The sequence below is a fragment of the Agelaius phoeniceus genome, chromosome 1, assembly GCF_051311805.1.
Source record: "Agelaius phoeniceus isolate bAgePho1 chromosome 1, bAgePho1.hap1, whole genome shotgun sequence".
NCBI classification, from domain to species: domain Eukaryota; kingdom Metazoa; phylum Chordata; class Aves; order Passeriformes; family Icteridae; genus Agelaius; species Agelaius phoeniceus.
This window is the reverse complement of record NC_135265.1, coordinates 65,078,893-65,092,529: the sequence shown is the minus strand read 5'-3', so window position 1 is coordinate 65,092,529 and position 13,637 is coordinate 65,078,893.

Below are 13,637 nucleotides of genomic sequence, written 5' to 3'. Positions count from 1 at the left end.
CGGCTTCCATGGAAAAAAGAGTGTGTCAGTGACTGACATTCCCACAGTGCTGCTTCTCCTTTACCAAAATAATGAATACGGAATAAAGTGCTGAGATTGTCCGTGCAGCTAACAAGCCATAAACTGATGTTTTATGAAGCATTATTTGGTGGTCAACCCCAGGAGTTTTGATAAAACTGGTCTAGGATGTTTTACAAACGTAACAACTGTCCTGCCAGATTAGACCAAGGATTCACATAGCCCTGAATCCTGTTTCTTGGGAATTTTGTCCAGTGGTAGATGACCTATGCAACATATAAAAGATACTTATTGTTGTCTATATGCTGCAAAGTGCCCAAGGTAAATACCTCATGTTGTATCAAAGAATGTAAGAAGAAATTCTTATTCTTACTCCCCATAATCCTCTCCCAGCTTCCCCTATTTTGTAATTCAGGGACTTTTTTGTATTAGATAAATAATTTTATCTTGAATTGCATTTCATACTCCAAAACTTTCCCAGTTGGAGACCAGAATTATTGTAGAAATCCTGTTCTTGTTGTTGGGACATATATCAGCTGTTCATGAAATCTATTAACTCAGTTTAATAACTAATTATTTTATAATTGCTATCAGAAAGAAATTCCTCAGTCTGCACTTTTTCAGAAGCTCTAAACATCAAATCACCTTTGAATTTGAGCTTGTTTTCTGGGTCACCGATTCCATTCTGAGCATTTTGCTTCCTTTAGTGCTTGTAAAATGGAGTCATCATTGATTATTTTCACGTCGTTAAAATGTGCTCTTGTGGTCTGGAATCAAAGCTTTCACAAATGAAATTCTCAGCAACGTTTGTTCCTACTGCTGTCACTATAAGCTCATATATTAAAGCTGTTTGCCCTTCCTCACACCCACCTTCAGAACTGCCAAGACATTCAGAAAAATGAGCTGGAGTTGGAACAGATTAAAATATGAAGAAAGACTTGTATAATAGCTATTTTTCTTTGTGTCAAATAACTGATAACCACAATATAAAAAAATTTACACGTATCTCAGAAGGTTTTACATTGTCATAATAATAGTCAGCTCCACAAAGTAGAAAAGAATGTAATGATAATAAAAAAGCCTTTAAAAAGACTTTTTTCATTCTGCTGTATCAGACCTGTCAAACATTGATTTTATAAATCTTGTATAACTCTTCTGTTTTTAACTCTGTCCATCAATCAATATAACTTTCGTAATGTGCTTTTATTACAAATAACATCTAACAAAGAGACTTGACAAAATATATATTTCTCTATTTTTAGTTGAGTTGATCAGTGCATTTGACCTAACTATGTCTGTACTAATTTCCATTGTTTCTCTCCTGCAAGTGAATCCATTTTTTGTCTGAATAAAATGCAAAATATCATCACTGACAGAAATATTGAAACACACTTAACAGTGTCATTAAAGCTTGATATAATAAATAGATAATATAAAATAGTAAAATAATGTAAACTCTCATAATCAATTCTTCTACTTATTTTTCTGGGTTTCTTGCCTTTTTGAAAATTTTTTTTTATTTTTAGGTTGATTTTTGATCCATGTACATTTTCCTCATTTCACAGACCCTGTACATGTTGAGCTCAGATCCATCTTCACTTTTTAAGTATCTGTCTGGGCAATCAAAACCATGTATGATAGGCCACATGTACAAGCAAACTGAACACTAATGACAACGATGGTTTAAATTGTAAGATTTTTTAAAAATTCTTAATTTGTGTATTTGAAAATTCAGTAGCTATTCAACAAACTAAACTACAATGATTTCAAATGGTTTACAAAAAATGTCCTCTCATTGCCTCTTTCTCTCCTTTTCCTTGGCTGCATTTTGTACCATCAAACAATCTTAGTGTGACATTTTACAAAAAACATTAACTCTACCTCACTGATGTAGCCTAAGCTAATAAAATTATTAATAGCAGCGGTATTACATTACAAAAACCAAGAAATTAAATTTTCCTTTTATGATTGGAAAATTTAGGCTTCTTAGAGTACACAGAGTTCAGATGATGTCACACTCATTATATGATTGCAGAAACACTGGAATTATGTGAGGTGGATTCCTCCAGAATTTTGTTTAGACAAAAGGAGTGATTTCTAATTCTGCTGTTGTGTAATAATGGTCTGTCCTTTTGATTTTAGAGCTACTTATCACATTTCATGAGTGCATGTGCAGATCAAAAGTGTCACATCAAGTTTTAAAAAAATATAAACTAACCTATGAATCATTCACAAAAGTCGGAAAGGGAAGTGTCTATTTTATGCCAAAAATGTAACAGTAGGTATTCCCCAGCTTGAAATTCCCCTTGTTTGAAATATTAATTCTGAGGAAAATAAAATAATATAGTTACCATTATCAATTTAGTTTATATTTTTATTTCACTTGGACTTTACAGAAATGGAAGAATTTTATTTAACCTAGCAATAATTTTTTTTAATGTTTAATATCTTCAAAATATTTTATTATATTATTTTAGTCTATGCCCTAATATCCTTGTATAAGTTTAATTCACGCTATTCTTTTAAGCAATTGAATACAAAATTTGCTTATAGCCTAAAAAGGGTAGATAAGAAATACTTGGGCTATCATATATCTGTCTTCTGATACACACTGAGGAACACTGCTACTAAATATTGTGTTCCCCAAGTGTTATTATTAAAAGACCTTGTTTGAGAAGATATCATTTTATAGCAATCAACTGATTTACTCCAAGAAATAGTCTCTAGGAATTGATGTCCCAGTATTTAGCCATTGAATGTCTGAGACAAAGGCACATGAGCACAAAAGCACTCTGATTGCACAATTTTATAAGCATATTTTTCAGGAAGGCATTTCCATGGACTATTATCTTTCAATTGCAAGTATTTGCAGTCAAAACAATTACGTTTTGTTCTAAATGTCAGCCAACAAGATTGCCAACAAAACAGAAGCAAAGCTGGTTGCTCTTAGAAACAACATAACTCACCAGTGTTAGTCATTTTTTCTCTTGCAATCTCTTCAAACCAGAATATCTCAGTAGCTTCAGTGTTCTCATTTCATAATTAGAATAGAGTTTAGGGTCTACAGCTCTTATGATCACAATAAAGAGTTCATAAACTAATTGGAGGGATTTATACTTTAATAATTTTCGAGTGTTGCTCATTATTTTTAACAAAAGCAGAAGTCTAATCCAACAACATATGAGGGCTTGAAGCCTGCATGGAATTTGTTGTGAGTGGAAGAGGAGCAGATACCAAATTGTGGTAATGCCAGTTAAGTGGAAATACAATGAGCAAATTAAGAAAAGTCGGAAACTTTCAACTCTTTCATAAAACGGGAACAAACATTTTGCAGAGGTGATTATTCTTTTCTGTGAATAAGCTTATCCTTTCCTAGGAAAGGTCACAGCAAGCAACTGCAAATAGAGTAGGATTGAGAACTTAAAGCTATGTGTGTGGGTTCTCTCTCCATACCATGTTTTAGGGAGAATTTAGGTCACAGCCAATGATTTTGTCACTTGACAGATCCAGTACTTATCACTTCTACAAATAAGGGAAGATCCAAGTGACACAGAATTCTGCCACACTGGCAGCACATAGTGTTTTTCTGTGATGAGGTATGGAGTAGATAATGGCTTCTTTCAAATCCTGAAGGGAAATTAGCTCACAGATTAGCTTTTTGCCTGTGTACTCATACCAAAGACAGCGCACTTAATGTATGGGGGGTGAAGGGAGGAAAGAAACAAAAGAAAGGAAAAAAAGGTGTCTTGTCATTGAGGTAAGGACAAAATATCAGTTCCTGCTAAAGATATATAGACAAGTGTATGTATACTTATTATATATGTACACAGTTGCTTATATACCTTGATTATTACTGAGTGTGAGAGGTTACTTGTTTTGCCTTGTAATTGTTCTAGCTGTATACTCCAAATGTATCAAAGGGTGATACCAATTGTTTAATGAACTCAATGAAAACATGGCCAGTTTCAAGAAATAGATGAAGTGTGACAATTGATTTGCTGACACATTTGTCTCACAGTTACATGACATGTTTTTAGCAGGATCAGGAACTTGTTAGACAAGAGGCAAAGCTCATGATACTCACTGTGAATGAATTTGTTCTCCTGAATCAGCTCCCCAAACTGACATTTGCTCAGTGTATTCTTGAATCACAAGGAAAAACAGAAATCATTTTCTCAAAGCTGTGATCTGGTTAGGAAGACTGCTTATTGCAAATGTTTTTAATAAACTCATGAAGAAAGACATTTTATTCAGAGAACACCCCCACCTCCACCCCCAAAGTTAGCTGTGGTTGCTTTTACAGCAGATAACAAAACTGCTAACGGTAGAGATAATTTGATAAATTGTTTGATTAAACCAGTATAGTAAATAATCCCAACAGAAGTTACAATGTCATACATGTTTAAGGATACATAGTTGATATATGTGAAATGCTCCACTAGCCACATCTGCAGCTGAAGGACACTGCTATGCTTTTCTGGTACAGGAGGCATCTAATGTGGAGCATGAAAAGAATATCAGCAAAGAGAAAAAAACTCACGAGGGCTTGGGGAGGTGCATTTTGTAGGAGGAGAAAGAGGCTGTTTGCCTGGTGCAATCTGGGAAATTGGGAAGTAGCTTGAGCACTCAGTAGTGAGCTAACGATCCGGGGAACCAAGGCAGAGCAAAGGAGAGGAAGACAGACATAACAGAAAAATAACATAAAGAAGTTTAGGTATAGGAAGAAACACAATGAAAAAGTTATGTCCTGATAAGGAAAGAAGATAATTAGAATTTGTTTCTCTTTGGTTTTGAAAGACTGGAGAAAGAAAGGGGATAAAATTGAAAATATGAAGAAAATTATATGAAAAATCTATCTGGAAACTCTTTGGGGAGAGCTCTGTACAGTGACCACAAAATACACAATTGAATGCAATACTTCACAGACAACATAACTTCTTGACTCAGGATAATCAAAAACTTAAAAGAAACTTTGATTTTTTTTCTGCATTTGCCCTCTTTTTAGTTTGATTTCATGCTTGGTGAGTGAGGATGACTATCTGTACAAAGCAAAATATTCTGATAACCTCTGATGCCACACATGAAAGCATTGGTCAGACTTTAAGAGAAACGCAAGAAAAGTGGCCCAGAATTGTACTTTTAACTTTACAAACAAAACAAAAAACACCCTTTCACAGTTCTCAGAAGACAGACTGGATATGCAAAAATGGGCATCCTATATGCAAATATTTTGATGTTATGGTTGATTTGCAGTTGACCACAGCTGTGAAGAGAACAAAAAGCAAATTGTAGAGTTTTCTATAAAATACATGCAGCAGAACTAGAAGTCAGAAAAATTATCCCTATTCTCAGAGGCTACTTTGTGTGTCTACAGCTTGGTAAGAAAAACAATAATTTCCACTGCAGTTTTTGTAGGAAAACTCTATTGGTCAGAAAGAAATAAAATGTGTTTTGTTGTAGTGTGTGTGAGTCATGTGCAAGTCGTTAAAGTCAGAGCCTGTCCTCTGTAAACACCAATTATATAGGGCAAGGTTAAAGAGAAAATGTCTGGTTTGTGATTCCTCTCACTCTTATAGCTGTACACAAATTCTTCTAATGAGAAAAAAAAAGTTTTTGAGAAATTCTTTGCAATTTCCAAAATTTAGTTCAACATCCATTACACAGCATCTGTTTGCAGACTCACTTGGCTAAAGTATTATGTTTGCACCTGGTAGCTCTCACAAAAATGGAAAGAAAAGAAAGACTGGTAATTATGAGAGACTACATGCAAAACTCTAACTTTCAGCACAGGAAATGCCATTTCCTTGTTTCTGCAGAAGGTCTTATATGTTCAGAAATTTCATTTACAAAGATCATCTTTATGTTAATATTTTTCACTGAAGAAAAAACTAAATCAAACCAGGAAAAAAAGTAGAGTGATAAGCCCATGAAAGAGCACAAGGGTGTATCTCTTGCTTGAGGAAACCTATTTTTCATGTGCCATCAACATGGCTCTTTCACTTCACTTGCTCTGTATTTTTCACGGAGCTCTAACAACTACTTTAATGTCAACGTTCATTTAAGGCCAGTAGAGAAGAAGATATCTTTTCCCATAAATTTTTAAATCCCTAAATGACCTCCAGATAATTTTTAGAAGTTTTTTTTTCCCCCCATAGTGTCTTCAGAATCACTAACCCTCTGCCTTTTAGTATCACCTTGCTCTTATTACTGAGGTCTTCCACTTAGCTGGTGACTGGAAATACATGGTCCAGTGCATTAGTTTAATTACTGTTGTGGGAACTCATTCTCAGCAGGAGCTCTGTGAGTCAAAACCTACATTTTTTAAGAACCCAGTTCCCTTTTTAAGCTGTTACCATGTAGGTAACACAGCCCTCAACCCTGTTCTGCTATCCTTTCTTAAATGTTCAAAAGGCTGTGATTTTGTTTTGGTCTATTGTTTTTTGTTAACATCAAACCACTCCCAGTTTTGTATTCTATTGGCAAATTATATTATCATAGGTAAAAGAAAATGATCTGTTTGTGAAGCTGCTTTTGGCTATGGCAGGAAGTCATTAAAGGGAGGTTTCAGTGAGTGCTGGCTTCCCATAAATAACAACTATTTCCACCAAAACTAATGAAGCCTGTGGATTTGTCTTGTGGTTGGATTCCCAGCTGGCTTCATAACTTACTGCCTCTCACTGAAACTTTTCCTTTTACTGGAGCATTCATGTTCCTCTTGTGGTTTCTCTGGTGTCTAATACAGGCTGAGTTTGTAGTGCAATCTTTCCTCGCTGAAGAGACAGATACTGCCTCTCTTCTTTGCATAGGTATCCAATTTCACAAAGCTTATATAATAATTTGGTGTCTTTGAGACAGCTGCCTCTCTGACAGGCTTAGCTCAGACTAGTCCACAGTCCACAGTTTCAAAAGTAACTAGATTAGGAGTGAGCAGAGACAATGATACATGTACCATATTTACTTAGGTAACTCAGTGTTCTGTTTCCTTTTTTTTTTTTTTTTTGTGAGTTTGTTTACCTCCAGGAACTGAGGCACAAGGCTTCATGTTGATTCATTCATGCATGTCTATCAGTTTTTGCTGGTGACAAATAAGTTTTCAGCCTCTGGGTTTGACAATTACAATATACATTGTACAGTATACAATTGTAAGGGGAGTGTGTTTGCAACCTTCTTGAACTATCCATAGTCATTTCTCACAGGACAGACTCTATAATTCAGTGTCATAAATTGCCTTTTTTTGGGTAATAGTATTGCACTGTTTTTTGTTCCAGGCATCTTGCAGTACAGGCTGCTTGGCAGAGCACTACCCTCAGAGTAGTGAGGCAAACTGGATTAGGCACGATTTCTACAGCTTTCCCAATGACTACATGCATCCCTACTCTGTTGGACAGAATTACCATTGAAGACCAGTACCTCAGGGAATTTCTATACATGTTGTGGCATTTGCTAATTATAGCACGCAAATTATATTATTATGGATTGATATTTGTGTTTGCTCAGCTTTGGCCCAGTAATCCTGTTGCTTCCCCAATTTTTATGTGAGACTTTTCAGATGGTCTCTCTTAGATCAAAGCCAACCTATGCAAATATTTTTACTCTATATCAAAAACAAACCATGACACTTTCTGGTGAAACACCTCATGCCAAACAAAACAGATGTGGCAGTGTGTAGGGAACATCTTATAAAACACATCTTTAAGCGTACACTGTTCTGTCTTTAAGTGTTCTGTTTTGCCAACAGAGCCTGACAGAACCCTGCAAATACAAAAGGGAGAGAAAAATGTTTGACATAATTTCATCTAGAATTTCTTCCTGTGTAAAGAGCAGGAGCAGAAGAAAGTTTTCCCTTTTATATATTTGCTTATTTTTTGCTATGTGAAGCATTACTTCCATGGAGTGTTTAATTTATTCTTTAAATATGCAAAGTTATTCCCTCTATTTTTCCCATCACTTCCTGAGGAAAACCATTTCAGACATTATTTTAGCATATGCTTTTGTGGTGGTTTGACAGGAAATATGTTTTCTGTATGCTGTGGTCAAGCCAATAGGTGCTCAGATTTTAATGTTAGCACCTAATATGGCCATTGAGACATTAGATTCGCCTCTGAGAACACGGGGTTAAAGCAGGGCTCTCCCCTGGGAGGCTCTCTTGGGTTCCGGTTGGTGAAAGGCTCAGAGCTCCCCTGCCCGGCTGCGGGCTGGGCGGGGCAGGGGCAGCCATGGGGCCGGGTGAGGTAGGCCCAGGGGCAGCCATGGGGCCGGGTGAGGTAGGCCGGGCCCTGGACAGAAGGGAGGGGAAGGCCCCTGCAGGATGGAAGGGTAGAAGAGCACTGAAAAGCATCAAGCAGCCCCCCCGCACCCCCCCACCCAGGAGAGACAGAGAGAGAGCCTGTGCTTGTGCCACCTTGAAATTTAATAGTAGCCAGTCGAGAAAGAGAAGGGGAGAGTGCAGCGAGAAGGTGCCCGGCTGAGCAGCCGTGAGTGTTCTAGACAGACAGAGCCTCAGATTTTTAACCCTTTTCTTAGATGATAGAAACCTTACAATAGCTAATCCTCCTAAAGCTGAATGAGAAGAAACATAGAGATGAGATAAGAAGAAATGAGCCATGAGAGAAATAAAGAAGAACTCAGGTGGAAGAGATGATAGAGTAGCTTATGCTAGACTCTTTTTGTGTAGCCATAGACAGAGCCATGTTTCCTTGTAATACAAAGACTGCATTCTAAGGAGAGGCAATGCCTCAAGACCAAGAGGGTTTGGTGTAGGTACCACTCAGCCCCAAAGAGTGAAAAATATAGAGGGGACAGATGTCCCAAAGTTGAGACTGTGCCTTTTTAAAGTGAAACGAAGCATCCTTAAAAGTCAACCCTAGAAGCAGCTCTAGTCCGTGTTCAGTAGTGAGAGTGCTAAACATGAAAAAAAGAAGTCACCATTAGCACAAGAAAGACTCCTTCTCCTCTTGATGAACAGAAGATTGAGTATTCTGAAGAATAGTGCCAGACTGAGAGTCGATAATTTAAGGGATGTACTGTATTGAGAATTTAGTGGGGAGGAGGAAGAAATATATTTGTGAAGTTTTCATTTTCCTTGTGTGTTTCTTTTTTTCCCCTTTCCCTTGTAGTTTAGTTAATAATTTTTTTTTCTAAAAAAAACCCCAAAAAAACCCAACAACAATAAAACAACAAAAACCAAAAAAAAGTATTCTCATAAAAACACTGACATTGTACCAATGTCAATTTTATCATGGACTTTTGCTGGGATCACAAACTGTGGCCCAGCCACAACCCTTTCCACACTGCTCTGCAGAGATCTTCCTTTTGCCTTGGATAATATCCTTAATCTCTTCCTCAGTTATTCTATTCCCCTGAGCTTCAATGGAGATCATCCTATTGATTTGAGCAAAAAGTAGAAAAGAAAAGGCTCTGGCATGACCTAGCTGTGGCCTTCCAGTATCTAAAGGTAGCCTTGGAGAAAATGGAGAGAGATTATTTACAAAAGCAGGTAGTGATAGGACAAGGGGAAGTGTCTTTAAAATGAAAGAGGAGAGCTGTTAGGTTAGATATTAGAAAAAAAACCCACTACTGTGAGGGTGGTGAGGCACTGGCACAGGTTGCCCAGAGAAGCTGTGGATGCCCCATCTCTGGAAATGTTCAAGGGCAGGCTGGATGGATCTCTAAGTAATCTGGTCAAGTGAAAAGTGTTCCTGATCACGACAAGGGTGTTGGAACTTGATGACCTTTAGGGTCCCTTTCAACCCAAATAATTCTATGACTCTATAATGATTTAAAATTCAATAACGGATACTTTGAATATAATACGACTGCAGATTAACATACTGCATGGACACAGGTAGGGGCTTAAAGCAGCTTCTTGAACTGCTGGTAGTTTTTTCTTCATTGCTCCAGTACTCTTTGGGGCACCATACTGCCTTGTACATCTTTGTCCAATTACAAGAGACTCAGAAGTATCCCATTTACTATCAGATCCCCATCTTCTACTGCAAGTATTGGCTTTTGCTATGGTGGTGATTATTTTTTTTTTTTTCCCAGAACTGTGGGTGCTGGTTTTGGTGCTGTTTCGCTGTATTTACACCAGCATGCTCTGCTAGTACCAGCAAATCATTGTTGCAGTGATACGTTCACTGAAATTCCTCTGTCTTATGTTATGACTAACAAGCCAAGCTCAGCTTGTGTTATTTACCACAGCATGTGCTGTTTTTTTGCAGACTCACTTTGACCTGCACATGTCTTTCTGCTTCATGCTTCTTTTATCAGAACTGCATTATCTGATCATTGTCTATTCTCTACAGCTGCTCTTCTGGACAAAATAATTTCTTCTTATCAAATCCGTGTTGTTGTGTCATGAACTAGTTTTAGCCTGCCTGTTGTACTTGGAAACAGAATGAAGACACAGAAGAATTCACTTACTAGGAAAAGTGCAGCATTTAAACTGAATTTTGAATTATTGTTTAACGAGCCTCTGTCTTTCAGCCCTTCCCTTTCTCTCTCTCTTCATTAATAACATATGAAAACTATCTCTCTAATTTAGTTACCCAATTCATAAGACCAAATTTAGACAGTCTGAGTAGTCCTAAATGCTCTATAATGTTTTTTTCCTGGTATGTTTCTTTAAAGTTTTATAGTTACCTTTTTCTGCTTGAGCTAACTGGAAGCTATTAAAATAGTGCAATACTATTACCCAAAAAAAGCTACTTTCTGACCAACCATCCTGGTTTTGCTGCCATCCACTTATTTAACCTTCTCTGGCTGTCCTATGCACTGTACCTCTCCTGCAGAGATTTTAATTGTTCCATCTCTTTGCTGAGGTTATTTTCTTCATTTGTACCACTACTCCTGGTGTCACATTCTGCCATTAAAAAAGCATTCAGAGCCAAATATCTGACAGAGTCCTGCTCCATTCAGCATCTGACTCTGACTGATCATCCCTGTCTGCCATAAGTCTCTGAATAATCTCAGCATCCACTTGCAGCTGGCTCATGTCCCAGCTTCTTAAAAAACACAGTTGTTCAGAAACAGTGTGTTTTCCAAAACATTGATATTATAAATCCAAATATATTCTTCAAAGCAAATCCAAAGAAAGGTCTAGAACATAAAAGTCAGAGACTTTGAAGTCTGTCCCAACCCCAGCATGCCAGTTTCTGATGGCATTAGTCTACATTCAGCCATAACTAATAGCCAAAATCAAAAAGAAACAATATTGTAGTGTGCACTCTGCAAAGTAGATTCCTAAATCACTTTAGCCAGATGGCTGTGATAATCCATGAAGAGTAATGTACAAAATAAAACAAAAATGTTCCAATGAATATTGGAAATAGTGAAATTGCAAATAGTGGTACTAAACCAGGATGTGATTTTATTGGAAGCTATGTAGAGTTCCATTAAATTACTGTCTGTGCTCTAAAAGATGTAGGAGTAATGCCTAGTTGCTCTAGCTTTACATGTGCAATTACAATTTTTGAAGGTTTGCATCAGTCATATCAAGACCAACACTCAATTATTGAAGAGGGGGTAAGGGATTTTGAGTGTGGAGTTTTGTGCCTACATCTTACAGTCAGTTATTGAAGAAAATAAGCTTTTCTTTTAAACAATTTTAGTTAATATGTCAGTGAATCTTTTATGCTTTTCAAATTTGAATAACTTGCTAGGAATTTGACATGCAGTACAATCTACAGATTTAAAAGTACCTGATACTATTGTTCTTTGTTATTTAAAGTACTAAAATATTTAGTCATCTTCAGCATGAATCAGAGTCCTAATGCTTTAGGTGCTTCAAGAGATGGGAGACTCAGGTTCTGTTTCTCATATTTGTGCAATAGGTATGATTAGGTATTCTATGATATTGCTTTCATCATGTATTGAAATGGGTTGGCATCAGTCTTAAAATAGGAGATATTATAAATGGGTAGCACTAACCTATTAAATCATCCATATATACCAGAAATTTGTTCTTGAATCATGGGCACCTACAAGTATGTACAACACAGTATTAAAGTCCAATATTTGGGAATTTGATGGAGCTCTTAGTAAAGCTTAGCACTGTTTCTGCTCCTGGAGAGTACAAAGTGCTTTACAGACACTTGAAACAGATTCCAAGTTCTTCAACCCTGTTGATATAATGTGGGTTGTTGCTCTTTGTTATGCAGCAGATTCATCAGGATTTTTTGCTATCATGGCTCTAGATAATCTCAATATGGGCCAAGTCTGGAGGTGAATACACCTCAATGTGAAAGGACAGAGAGCCAATAACGAGAAAGAAGATCTGAAGGATAAATAAACATTTTGTCTTCAGTGGTATTTATAGGCCAAAGGGCTTTTCATCCCTTCACCAGGATTAAGTAAAGCAGAATTAAGTAAAAATAATACAAGAACCTAGGAAGTTACACAGTAGAGGAAAATATCCTGCATCTGGCATGCTGCAACTCCGTGCCTCCAGGAGCAACCAGGAGCAAGGACAGACTGCGCTGTTTAGTTGCAGGACATCACCAGACAGACATCTTTGCCAGCCCCTGTTTTCCATATGGCATCCTTTGGGAACTTTAATGCTACTAGCTGGAGGATTTTGTGCATCAATCATGACAACTGTAGTTATCTATGATCCCTTACACAGGTACTACAGAGGATCATCCTTACACCCTCTTCCCTTAAATTGCCATGAAAAGTTAACTAGAGTCTCTAATGCATTATAGTTCATTTCAAAAATCACTGGAGAATGAATAAAGTGATATCAATTCCTGCAAAAATAAACCTAAGAAAAGCTTGATGGGGGCAAGAAAAAAATCTCCTTGAGGAAAGAAATGGCTGGACCACATCTGTGGATTATGTAGCAAACTGAAGGGCACACAGAGTGAGCAGTAGTACATAACCAGGATCACCTCAAAGGATGATAGTTTTTATGGTATCTTCCCAAGATTTTAGATTTAAGACATTTACTTAACTTGTCTGCAATATGACAGCAGGACTGAAAGCTGTGCTTGAGTTTTCAAAAAGGTTTTACACCTCTTGAAAAGACTGTTCCCTAACAACAATTTCAACTGCCTCCAGGCATTTATCTTGTTTAAATAATGTACATAAAAATGAGAAAATTAAATAAGACTTCTTAATAAGACATTAATCTGAATAAATCTGTAATTGTCTTGAACAGAAAGTGTTTATGAACTCCTGAATACAACATTTCATCTTCACAAACTGTAAGGCAAAGAGAGAGTCTGACAAGCAATTAGGAATCTCACGAGAGAAATTGCTATGAAAGTCCAAGGTATATTTGTTATTAATCATTGTGTAGCTCCCCACTACTGTAAATCAACACCAGTCCACTGAAGTCAACAGTGTAATTGAAGCAACATTGATTTTTCACAAGCTGCAAAGCTGACCCAGAGCATTTAAGTTTTAGTCAGGTTTCTTTAAAGAAATATAGTTCTATTGTTTTATTTCTCCCTCTTTCTGTAAATTGAAGAAAGTAAATACTAAAGCTAGATTACCTAAGTATTTAGAGTTGAGCATGAGAGGATTAAGAACTTATATTAAGGCCTTTTTCCAGTCTTTCATGTATAAAATGTTTCTATTCTTGTTTTGAACTAAATTGTGATTTCAGTTACAGCAATGTA